This window comes from Alosa alosa, chromosome 1, assembly GCF_017589495.1.
Source record: "Alosa alosa isolate M-15738 ecotype Scorff River chromosome 1, AALO_Geno_1.1, whole genome shotgun sequence".
NCBI lineage: Eukaryota > Metazoa > Chordata > Actinopteri > Clupeiformes > Clupeidae > Alosa > Alosa alosa.
The window spans coordinates 23,545,600-23,558,875 of NC_063189.1; positions in this window are offsets into that span (position 1 = coordinate 23,545,600).

The following is a 13,276-nucleotide window of genomic DNA, read 5'->3' on the forward strand; positions in this document are numbered from 1 at the left end:
ACAACTTCAACATTTTACTACATATCATGAATGGTACTCTCAATAGGTGTTATTTTAGACAGATTGTTGCAGGGCTATTCGTCTTCGTGCATGTCTGTTAACAACTCATTTCCATCATCGTGAAGCGATGGAACGGTCTCCTTTTTTTCAATACCTCACATATGTGACCTAATGTGAATAATGTATTTTCTTTAAAATATTCATATAAAATACAGTGTGCATACAGTGGCTATGAGAAGAGGTGTGTCTGATTAGTCCCATATAGGATAACTATTCTGCATTGGTTTAGAGTTACTAGGTCACATGGCTTGGGAGGTATTGAAAAAAAGAAGACCATTCATATATGAAATAATGTATTTTCTTTAAAATATTCATATAAAATACAGTGTGCATACAGTGGCTATAAGAAAAGGTGTGTCTGATTAGTCCCATATAGGATAACTATTCTGCATTGGTTTGAAGTCACTAGGTCACATGATGTCAAAGCTATTGACAAAAAAAGACTATGATGGTAATTCAGAAGGTACTTTATAGACGGTCCCTAAGTAGGTCGGCTGGGAGCAAGTAGACGGCCCATCTGTTTGTACACTGTCTGCAAACCAAGGGGGCAGGCGAATTCCCGGAAGTAGAAGCATCGATGTAGCGGTGGTTATCAACTCTGCTAACCCCATAGAACTCCCATTCATTTCGGATTTTTTTGAACTCCCATAACTTCATATAACATATATCATGTGCCGATATTTTAGCTTCTGTGTTATCTACATAAACAATAAAAGGCAAAACAAGACTTCGACTACCTCGTGCGTAGCGTTAGGTTCCCGTAAGAAGAATATTTAGCATGTCGGTTGAAGGGAAGCTAACGACTGAAGGGAGATAACCGTATTGTTTGGATAAGAAGCGTAGTCCAGCCAGCACGGAAACTCGTGAACAAAGCTATGTAGCCTACAATAGCATTGTATGTTAAGGTAAAGCATAGAGGCAAGTAAACCTAATGAAAAACAGTAGTTTTACCGTTAGGTAGTCTAACGATAATCATTTCAGAGGTTTTCGATGGATTGACCGTAGGTCAGAAAAGTGGAAAGAAGATTAGCTTCAAGGCTATAACTTTTTGTTTTGTTTTACCATGACTGTTTTTGAAGATGTGTGGTAGTTTCAACATTAACACGACTTGATATCACTTGTGAGGATGATATTAATAATAATACATAAATACATGTTTAACTTTGATGACTTTGAAGGCGAAGGAAGTGTGAGAAGGATTTCTGTGTATCTATCATATGAGTTACAAAATTCAGTTCGATGGCTAACGTCACGAAGTTAAGTGCGAGTCTGCGCAGTACTGGGGGGACCAACTGAAAAATGACTCAGTGCCCTCCCATCGAGAATGACGGAGTCTGTTCGTCCATTTCTTTTACTGTCTATGCTGCAAACACTGGGTGAAACCGGCCGCATTAAAAAAAAATTTAATATCTGTCGAATATCGAATATAAAACTAACTTCACCTCGGTGGATCCGGGTGTTAATTGAACCTAACTACTTGCAAGTTAACTCTGGGGTAGCAAAAATCTAAGTTTTCTGTCGTAACGTAGATCACAGGAGCCACTCGAAGGCAGAGGACAAAAGTGTGTTGAGCAAAACGTCTGCATTTCAGACTTCTTTGTGTTTAACAGGTGTGATAGGCTAATTCAAAACTCAAAACTTTTTTGTAGGCTAACTTCAGAGGTCTATTGGGGCGTGATTAGCAACGACCGTGAGCTGTAGGAAGACCACCCAAACCATCCTTCTTCTTCACAAATGCCTTTACATTGTTTTCTGGTAGTTTATTAAAGTTATTGGGCTGTCAATATCTTGTACAACACCCGGTAGTGAAATCTAAGACAACAAAATATGTAGCAGGGTAGACCATTTCCCCTCTTTCGTTTTTAAAAATAATTCTGTTCACACCGATGCTAAAAACAGCTGGGGAAGGGTGTCGCAAATGCAAACCCCTCAAGCAAACAGGTGGAAAATCAGAGATTTCAAACAAACCAGGGAACATCATGTGACAATGCAAAAACACTGTTTTCCCTTAAAACCGGAGTTTTCCCACATATTCACTTTGGCTGGAATTTTCAGAAATAATGTTTTTTTAGTGATAAAACCTCCATTTTCATGTAAATTAAAGGCCAAACCGCATGCACATAATATGCATTTTCCCTGTGTTAACAGGGTCTTGGAAGCCATCTGTCTTGCTTCTAGCCACAGAGTTTTTGTTGCAAACAAGGTCAACATATGACGTGAAAGACGAGGCACTGTTGCTCATCTGTCCACCGTACAAAGCCCAATTTGATTGGTCCAAACAGTTCTGGTTCGGGCATAGTTGCTCCACAACAGAATAAGTCCAGACCAAACTTTACGACCTCAAATGTTGTGGGCGGGGCTAAGTTCGGCTGCATGGCATCCAGTCTACTGAATTGCAACTGTCTGCATTCATCCTTCCCACAACCAGTAGGCTAGCTGAGAGATAGATGTAGGCTAACCTATTTAACTTTGAAAATTGAAGTGCATCATGCAAATGCCAGTGAAAAATATCTGGGTAAAAATGGATGATTTGATTTGATTTGATTTAATTTAACCAAAGATTTAAACATGATGAAACATGTTTCATCCTTATAATTCTTTCACAACAGAAATTACCATTTATTTAAGGAAAGTGGCTTTAAGAGTGGTAGGGGGGAAATATTAAAAAGAAATCGAGGTGATAAAAAATAATGTACATGCATCTAAATGCTCTCTGTATTCTATCTTTAATGGAGTGGAATGGACATTTTTAAGTGTCTCCAAACTTTTGACTGGTAGTGTATTTTAACCAAGGACCAAACAAAACACACCAGAGAGGTAGCTCGTATTCCCGTATTCCCAGAGAAATTCCACACAGGGTTTTGTTTTTGTGTGGGGGACAGGCTGCCCCCACTTTATGTTGATTTCCTTTTCCAGCGGGACCTGGCACCTGCCCACAGTGCCAAAACTACTAGTAACTAGCTTGCTGATATGGTTTGTGCTTGATTGGCAAGCCAACTCGCCTGAGGAAAATAAGAAACGGAAGACCCAACAATACGGACTAGTTGAAGGCCGCTATTGAGAATGTGGAGTAAAGTCATGATTTTTTCGATTGCGTTGCATTTAAGGAACGATATACCATATTGTGTGGTAACGCTGATCGGTTGCCATGATTATTTCCGATGGAGATACAGAGAGAGGAGTTGATATGGGTTTGGCATATTTGTCTTATTTACAATCCAACACAGAAGTTGGGATGTTGTGTAAAATGCAAATAAAAAGGCATAATGAGCTAAATAATGCTTGGTAAACAAAGTTTTCATTACCATAATTGTTGTATTTGTATATGTAGATCACTTGAACTGATTGTTGTTACTCATTTTCATGCAAAAATATATAGGCCAGCCACACTATTCTCTCTAGTCAGAGTTTCTTGTTCTACCAGCTGCGCAGTGGCACATTTCAGCCGTTTTCCACCACTGGAAGGTTTGTCCGCATTCCATTCTGTCTGTGACACGTCGATCGAGTTGAGCCACCACTCTGCTTCCATTCCACCATCTGTGCAGCAGCACGTTTCAGAAGCATCCCAGAAGTACACTGTGCTTCACTTCAAATGCACATAAAGTCTATTTTTTACCGATGTCGCTTGACTCTTCTGAAAACAGTTCAATGGCCAATCAGGTAGCCCTTTAGTCATTGTAGCTTCTCATAGAAACGAGAAGTTAACCCCATTTGCCCCCCGCAGGCCTATCACATCAGTATATCAATATTATAACTACTGGCACCAGGCCAGCAGTTATCACCTTCTCAAGGATCAAAGATCGAGGACATAATCATTGTCTTTGAGGGGCAATTTGTTTTTCAGATAGCAGTCTGTCGGTCTGTCAGTAGTCTAAAATTTTGCTGCACACCATCACTATGCTCTGTTACCTATTCTTGTTTTATGAGGTTGAAAGACATGTATCAGATGGCAAAGGAGAATGTGACAAAAGACAAAAATAAAATTCACATAAAAGTGCTATCAACATTACAACTGCAGTTTACGATAAACATACACTGGTGGGCTTTGCTGCACACAGCATCTGTCTGAAGTTCAAACGTAAGCTTGTGGTTAATACTGGTGCCGAGGTAGTACTGCACATGCTCAACAGCCTGATTGTTTACTACTACAGGATTGGGGATGGTGGATTTTCTTCTCAAATCTATGAACATTTCGGTAACACTTTACATGACGGGTGAGTTCATAGCAGCTGTCATAAACTGCACATAAAGCATTCATGACTGTTTCATGAGACATGACTCAACATTCATACCAAACCTTTCATGAGTGTGGAAGACAGAACAACGACAACTTGTCAAAATAAAAGTCCAACAATCGCAACGCAGCATTGCCGTTTTTGTTCCAAACCTCTTACCTGATCACGTCACATCTGAGTCAATGGGCTACTCCAGTGCCAAAAAGACAGAACATGGTCAAGCAAATAATTTTTGTTTGATAAAAATGTATTTGTTTTATGATGTAACCTTTGCAGATGATTTCTCATATTTTACTACTGGGAATGTCCAACCATTCCAGGTTACACAAATACGGGTCAGCTGAATGTACAGTAGGCTAGTTTACCTCCCAGTGTTAAACTCAGTGATTACGAATACTTCACAACTTGTATAGTAAAGTGACATTCGATGTAGACTTCTTAAGATATTCATGAAATATTTACAAAGGCTGAAGAGGTTAAATGAATGGTATCCAGGTTACACAAATACGGGTCTGCTGAATGTAGGCTAGTTTACAAAAACGGCAATGCTGCTTTGCGATTGTTGGACTTTTATTTTGACAAGTTGTTTCATTCTGTCATTCTGTCTTCCACATTCATGAAAGGTTTGGTATGAATGTTGAGTCATGTCTCATAAAACAGTCATGAATGCTTTATGTGTAGTTTATGACAGCTGCTATGAATGTGTTATGAACTCACCTGTCAAGTAAAGTGTTACCAACATTTCTTTTGCAACATTAAAGGAAAATTCCGGTTTTTTAGCACTTTGAGTCCCTTTTCTGGTTTGTTTTGGATGAACTAGAGTGGTGGACACCGACATTTTGATGATTGGTCCTGTCTCGACTTTCCTGACTCGTTTTTGAATCGCCTGGCTTTGACTGCTCAGAGTGGCTGCCAACAGGCATACTGTAGGCTACTCAAACATGTCCTAGATTCACTGAACAAAAATGAACAAAAATGCTGATGTGGTACATGAAAATTTAGCTACAAATGTGGAGAATGCAATGCAATAAAGCATTTTGGACGATATATTTGCACAAGCTGGCAGAATAGGCAACATGCCGAACATGCGTTTTATTTGGAGACTGTGCGTTTTGCGAGACAGAGACTGAGTTTGCTGCTGATATTCTGGGGATGACTACAACATAGCCAATGTAGGACTTTAGCCTTTTAATATATTTGCTGCATTGGATCAGTCTTTCTAGAACAGGCAAGAGCTTTCTAGCCTCCGTTAAATTGCATCACCCACATTAAAACAACCAGGGATGGTGGTGGAGCGGTTTTGAAAATTGGTCAAAAAACTTTGGTGCTGATGGATGGCGAATGGATGAAAAGTTTTGCTATGCAGTTATGGTTGAAATAATAGCCCATCAGCGCATCTTTAGTGTGTGTGTGCCTCTCTCTCGCTCAGAGGGGAGGGGGAGGCCGATCAAGCATGGATTCTAAACTCTGTGGTGGATAAGATCTACAATTAGGTGTTAATTAATATTACATTTTTAATTAGACATTTTAATCAACTACTCGTGTAACTGTATTTAAGTCGGGAAAACGTGGATGTTTTTGATTACTTCTACGTCTGGCTACATCTGAGCCCACTAGCATAGCAACATGCTAACACATTCGCGCCCAGCGCACCAGAGCGTTTGAGTGCAATTTACCGACCGCGGAGAGGTATGACTCAACTTCGTGAAAGTTAAGGTAAGAACATATATTACTACTGACATTGGGTGGCGTGTTCCTGTAACGTTCGTTTTCAAAACTGTGCAACTCACCGAGTGGTTACCCAGATAGCAATTTCCTTTGGGCCGGATCCGCATAAAAGCCATTAGATCCGCCTGTAGCGGACATACGGTATCTGACTGTGGGCCAGGTCTGCTCCTGATACAGGTTTCAGCTCTGCTAGCAATGCTGTTTTATCACCGGTTTACAGATTTGTCCCAGGTCAATTTCCGCAACTCAACTGGAAGTCAGGAGATGGCCCAAACCTTAAAATACATAATAATTAATAATTAAGGTGCTGATTCTGCTAAATTGACCTTTCCCTACTTCATTGTCAACTGGCTGCTAAAGAAAAAAAAAAGGTATTTTGGAATGGCACAAATTTAGAAACCATGGGGGTGCACTATGTTCCCATGGCCACTTCATTTCTACAGTAAGGCTGGAAAGGAAGATATAGTTGGCTCAATATTGATCATATGCTCGTTTGTTATTTTATTATTACCTAGCAGTGGTAAAAGTAGTCAATTGTTGTTTGTGTCAGATCAAACAGTGCTATGAGACAACCCCATATTCTTGCCACGCATGCAGAAGTCCAAGCAGTAACATTAATCAAGGATCTTTGGTTTGCTCACTGTCAATCTTTTGACATGATTTGCCAGCCTGGACTAGGACAGCCTAACTTTTCAAGGTAGGCTCTGCTTTTCTTTTTTTATCTCTGTTGGTTTATTCAGAGACAACAATAAGCAAACGAAATGATTGATAACTTTACTGTAAGGTTATACTATTATTTTCCAGCAATATAGGCTAGGCTACTAGCTTAGCTTGAAACAAAACAGCCATCACAATAACTAGCCTATTTTGGTAACAGCTAACGCCAACAGGATCACTGATGATAAAAAAACGAGTGTAATTGTGACTTAACCTATTTTCAAAAAGGAATAAATGGCTCATGTTTATTTTTTGTTGTTTCAGATTGACCATGGAGATGACTGAGGAAGACAGCTTGAATATCGATGGGAACAGTGGAATTAACACGACTTAAACTTTGTCTGGGATTGCACTTCTACAGCCAGGTTGTTGAATAAAAAAAATAATAAGACACTTAGAATGCTATGTGTAAAGTTTTTTTTTACCCCCCTTGTGTTTGTAGCCTAGCTTATGTTTATCAGTTGAGCTGTTGGGAAAACGTTACGAACTTTAGCCTGGTAGCGCGACCCGTGGACGCCAAAAAATGATTATAGATCTTGCTGGCGCCGGGATTTTTAGCCAGGTAGCGTGAGGTAGCGCACCACTCATTTTTTTCAGGCGAAAGCGACAAAGCGGAAAACAGGAAGATGGACTAGTTCGAGGGCAAGCGAGAGTTGCAGTGTTTTGTTACAGTCGTGAATTTGTAATAATTTGCTGGATAAGTTAATAAAGTTACCAGCGAGAGTTGCAACACATGGAATTAAGAGGAAAGAATAGAAATGATTTATTTTCAAACAAAGGATATCTATTAAGGCCTGAACAAAATCTCTTTCCACTTCAGGAAATTACACAAACTCAGCCAGCTGCTAGCTAGCTAGCCAGCTAACTAAACTGTTTAAATTATTCAAATTTCCCTCGATGACTAAAAGTATCTATCTATCTATCTATCCACCTGTGCGCACACCTTGGAAACTAGATGATAATGATGGTGGTAGTTGTGAATAGTAGCAACCAAAGTCTGAAGTACCATCACAGAGGCTAGCTAATAGCAGAGCCCCGTTTACATTCTCTGCTACTAGTGTTTGTTAATGCAGCTTCTTCTGCTGTGTAACGTGGTTAAGCGTTAATCTTTTCACAACAGCGACACCTCTGTTCAGGAGAATATTGCAACTAGTGTCATGACCACAAACGCGTGAGGAGTATAAATGGTTACGGCGCTTCTGTGATCGCCACATTGTCGCCTACAGGTCGGGTCGTCGAGTATGTGGCAAAAAAAAAAGATTGTGGAACCAGTGGGCCGAACAAGTCAGAGCCGGAGCGAGGCGGGCCCACATGACCGGCCCTTTATTAAACTCATCATAACATAATTTTACAACATACACATGCCTGCAACAGCGGGTCTTACAAGTGTCAGCGCCACGGAGAGCAACTATGTAATTTTGAAGTCCATCGAACGTATTACATGAAGTGTAACCAAGAGAACAACAACAAAAACATTAGGGCTACATGACCCTAATAATAAAAAAACAACAATACAGCACTATTTGAAGGGCATCACGACGAGCCTTAAGCCAGCGAACTCATACGATGCTCTGTGTAGCCTATGTCCATTTTCTTTGCTCTCTCATTCTCTATGGACAACATGTCAAGTCCACTCAGTCTCTCCTGTCCCACTGCTCCTCAAGTGGTTTTTAATGATCTTTAACTTGGAGAATGAGCGCTCAGAGGTTGCAACGGTGACAGGAAGAGTCAAAAATAAAATTAGGGCGGTGCAAATCTCACTGAATGCAGAAGTTACTGCTGGGTGGTTGCCTTGGCAGAGCAAAGGGGGTGGCCGGGGGGCTCAAACCCCGAATCTCTTTTAAAAGCCCTGAATCTTTTTTTTTCAATTTCCAGTTTTCAGTTTTCAATTTCCAACGATTCTAATTTCTAATTTAACTTCCCCTCGGTTTCTCTATAAATGTTACAAAATGTAGCCTACTATTACTGAGCAAATATCCCTTACTTTCAAAGCCCAATATTGACAGATAATTTGATTTCCCACACGATGAGTTTAGGCAATGCCAGAGCCGAGATGTAGCGGTTTACTGGCAGGAAAGTTCAAATGAGTCCCAGTCAGTTTAAACAACAAGCCGGGTAAGAAAAACTATTGTCAAGACATTAGGCAATTAGGCTATGTACCCCGATATACAAAAATAAACTTCAGAAAGACAGAAAGTTTGTTGTACTGTATTCTGTAGTCTGTATTCTGTAGTCTCAATGACCGTGATATACCTGTTGTCAGTTGAGTTCGTTCAATTAATTTATTGTAGGCGAGTAGCCAGGCAAATATGAAACGGAGATGTAACGTGGCTACCGGCGGGATTTTGAACTTGCATTTTAGGGCAAAAAATACCATGGGATTGATGTGTTCTCCATTTGAGGAACGTAATCAATTGTGGACGTGCACAGACAGCTCAGACACAGAGTGCATATAGGCCTAGGTTAGGCTACTTTCACTTTCTAGACCGCATTCATTAGGCTACGTAAAAGATGCTTCATACCAAAACAACGATCAAACATTATCAAATGTATCATGACGTGTTGTCACAAAGACTTACTCCAATTACAAAATCGAAACCAAAATCATGTAAGTGTAAGTGTTCTCTTATTGACGCCTGTAGGAGACAATATCGTTGATCCAATTTTGTAAATTTGCACGTCGTAAAGTTCAATATGAGAGTTAAAATAAAGCCAGTCATACAGCAGAACATTTTATTCAATATTTTACACCTACTAAATCATCAAAGGTTATTTCAAAACTTTTCAGCTACTGTGAGTCATAACTCGTCTTGACTGGGGCAACCTATAAGCCTAATACGTCCCATTAAATTATTGAAAAGAAACCGTTTGCATGATCTTAGATCCTCCGGCCTTGTGCCGTGGGAGAGGCCCGTCCCACCTTACCCGGAGATGGGGAAGGGGCGCCCCCTGCGGGTCCCGGGCCGGGGGCGTGCCGCACCCCCTCAAGCTCCGCCCCTGTGTGGAACTATTTATTCAGACACCTCACAACCGCGTATAAACTTCCGCTCAATATTTGAACCTGAAGCATAGACGGTGGTGCAGTAATATCAATGTGCAATGAGTCTACCAACAGAAATCAATGGGATTTTACAAAATGCCAAATAAAACACGACAGAAACTGTATTTCGCTACCCTACTTGTTTTAGAACATCAACGAACACCACTAACCACTCGAACTAAAACGAACGTTAAGGGTTGTTTTAGGACATGTTTGCATAGCCTACTACAGTATGCCTGTTGGCAACCACTCTAGTTAGTAGTCAAAGGCGATTCAAAACGAGTCAGAAAGGTCGAGACAGGACCAATCGTCAAAATTTCGGTGTCCACCACTCTAGTTCATCCAAAACAAACCAGAAAAGGGACTCAAAGTGCTAAATACCGGAAGTTTCCTTTAATGTCCCTGAAGGATGATACCATTCCACAAATCCTGCAACTAAAGAGCCATGGTCAGGGTCCTTGCTACTAAGTAGAGATAGTCACTGAGACATCAGCTAATTTAATAATATGCTATACCCCACATGTTGGCTACAACACTCATTTGTGTTCAACACAAATAAAAGATGTGAGAAGACCCACCACTGTGGCAATACTGTGGAGGAAAGAACACCTGAAAAGATGCTCAGAAAATGTTTCACTGTCGAAACATTTCATGAGCAGAGAATAGAACAAAAACTTGACATAGAGGACGGAATGATGGCCAAGATGGATTCAGTGAAAATGCAAGTTAAGAAACTCAGCCAGGAATTCACACATCCAAATTCTGGATCATAAGGATTAATTCACTACACATCAAACACTGGGTCAAGGTAATTATTTTACTACGCCTGCAACTGGGATCACAGTAACTCACCGACCAGGAGGTGAATGCACCACACACACCATGACCTGCTTTAGCTGGCCCATGTGAAGCGGTTTCACACACTAAAAGGCACACAATGTTATGTAACAGATGTAGCAGCAGACACAAACAATGGTTACACAGAACTTCTGTGTCTCTGTATCCTGCTAAGTATAGGAACATGTATGTAACACACATTTGTTCATAGCCTGTTTCAGTCTCAGGTTAGGACCCAGATACACTTTAACAGACTGAATTTAAAGTAACACTGAGGCTGTGTGTATAGGGATAAGTGTATAAGTACTTCTAGTGGAAACTTAGGTCTTTCAATGTGTACAGCAAGATACTGCATATCTTTTACCAGTCGTTTAGTGCAATCTTAAAGGAGGGCGGGCTCTGAGATGGGGACTACCGTGAGCCTCTGGAATTGGTTGTTGAGAGAAGGCTGTTACAAAAACCGTTCAGCATAATGGACAACACCTCTTATTTCCTACAGCAGAGTGTTTTCAGATGGAGGCTCGGTCAACTTTGATGCAATGTTGTTATTTTTCTCCCCCTCCAAGTCTTTGTGCAAAAAAAACTAGGGCTGTCAATCGATTAAAAAAATTAATCTAGTTAATTACATACTCTGTGATTAATTAATCTAAATTAATCGCATATATAATTTTTGCTGTGAAAGTATTTTAAATATTTAAATTCAAATGAATCATTGAATAATCAGCATTAGTGACATTAAAGTTCAAAAACTCTTTTATCATTATTTTCACTGTTCAAATAATTGCCATAATAATCTATGATATGACCTAATATGCTGAGGAAATGAATTCAAAGTGCTTCAAATTCAAATAAATTCAAAATAAAGTGCTTCAGGAAGAAGTTTTTTTTTTTCACATACAAGGCATTTCAGGCCAAAGATATAACCTAGGGGACACAATGAAAATAAATTAACACTCCCCTCAATGTCAACACTTATTTCTCTGCATTGATGTGCGACTATAGAGTTGATGTACTCCGGTGATATGCAAATTCCTTGCTGCAGACATTGCAGAGGACTTTATTTTCAACACTTTATTTTTTATCAACACCATCAGGCCGTTTTTTAAAAGTAAATGTTCCAATCAATGATCCAGGCAGCACGTTTTCTTCTCTCTCCTTCATTTTACAGTCTAATTTTTACTGACTAGAACGGCTGGGGGGCAAAGGTCATACGGAATCGATTAATCTGCACTAATTTTTTTAATCAGTTATTTTTTCTCAAATTAATGAATCAAAATTAATCAGTTATTTTGACAGCCCTAAAAAAAACGTCAGGAACTTGACATATAAGTATATGGTCCAAAATTCCCCAAACCTGATGTGCTGCGCCTAGGTGTCCCTCCAGTTCAGTGACCTATGAAATCTGAAACATCTGATGCGTGTGTCAAATTTCACATTGACATTGAAAGCACTACTCTCTTATTTTCTGATGGTGTAACATATATAGACTTTTCACATGCAGATGACATTAAGGTAAATATGTATTTTCCCATGAACAATGTAGTAGGTTTTTAAACATACTATACATATACAACTTAACTACTCTTTTTTCAACATCAAATTCAAGGACCCTTTTCCCACATATTCAAGGACCCAAAACGGCATGTTCTAAGACATGGATCAAAGTAAATTTTTATCAATGTGACAACTGATATGGTTGTCACGGTTTCACGGTGATTGCATTGTGACCACATTGGTGGTACAGTAGTAAGCTTTGCTGCAGACAGATTTGCTGGCTTTGCTGGTCCCCTACTGCCTGATTTATTTCATTCATGAGGGTGAGGAGGACCTTGTATGGTCTACACTTACTAGGCCAATGTGGCCACTAAGCCTGAAGCTTGCTGTAGCAGCTTGAGGTGCCCGCATCCAGCAGTAGCATAAAGAGTTAAAATTGGAGGGATGCAAGAAACAAAAGCTTCAAAGAGGGTACAGTTTTTTTTCTTCGAATAATTGTTTTTCTTTATAATTCTGGGGGCTAAATGTCATTTTCGGTTTCATACTTTTTGAATATCAGAAAACACAATCTGACTATGCCTAGCCCCATCATACATAAATCCTGTTTCTATTCAGCAAGGGTGTAGGTTTGGTCTGAGCTTTGGTGGGGACACTACCCACTAACACCCCCAACTCTTTCACCAGCCACTATAGATATAGCCTATATAAAATGATTAAAATGTGCTATTGTCTAACTACTATCCATGATTAAAATGTACTACTGTGCAACTTGATCTAACTATACTGTGTAGCCTACATAATCTGATTTTAATATGTACAGATATGTAGGCTATATTTAACATTTAACATTTATTTTCTATTTGGTCTGAAACTTAAATAGCCTACATGCATGCTTAGCATTTTGTGAAAAGAAAACATTAAGGCTACATTGACAAACTCTTAACCGTGAGCTGCCTGTATATTCTCTGATTCTAATAATTACAGATATCTAGGCGATGCAAGCACAGCTCAGTTTTAAGAAATGCTTAAAGCCGAAAGACCATGTTGAATTTTGCTACAATTTATTTCAAAACCGGATTACTCTGGAACAGCTAACTATACACGGGAATGCATTACACCTTTGTGTTCGGTAAGATCTGCTGTTTATTCTGATATAGGCCTATGG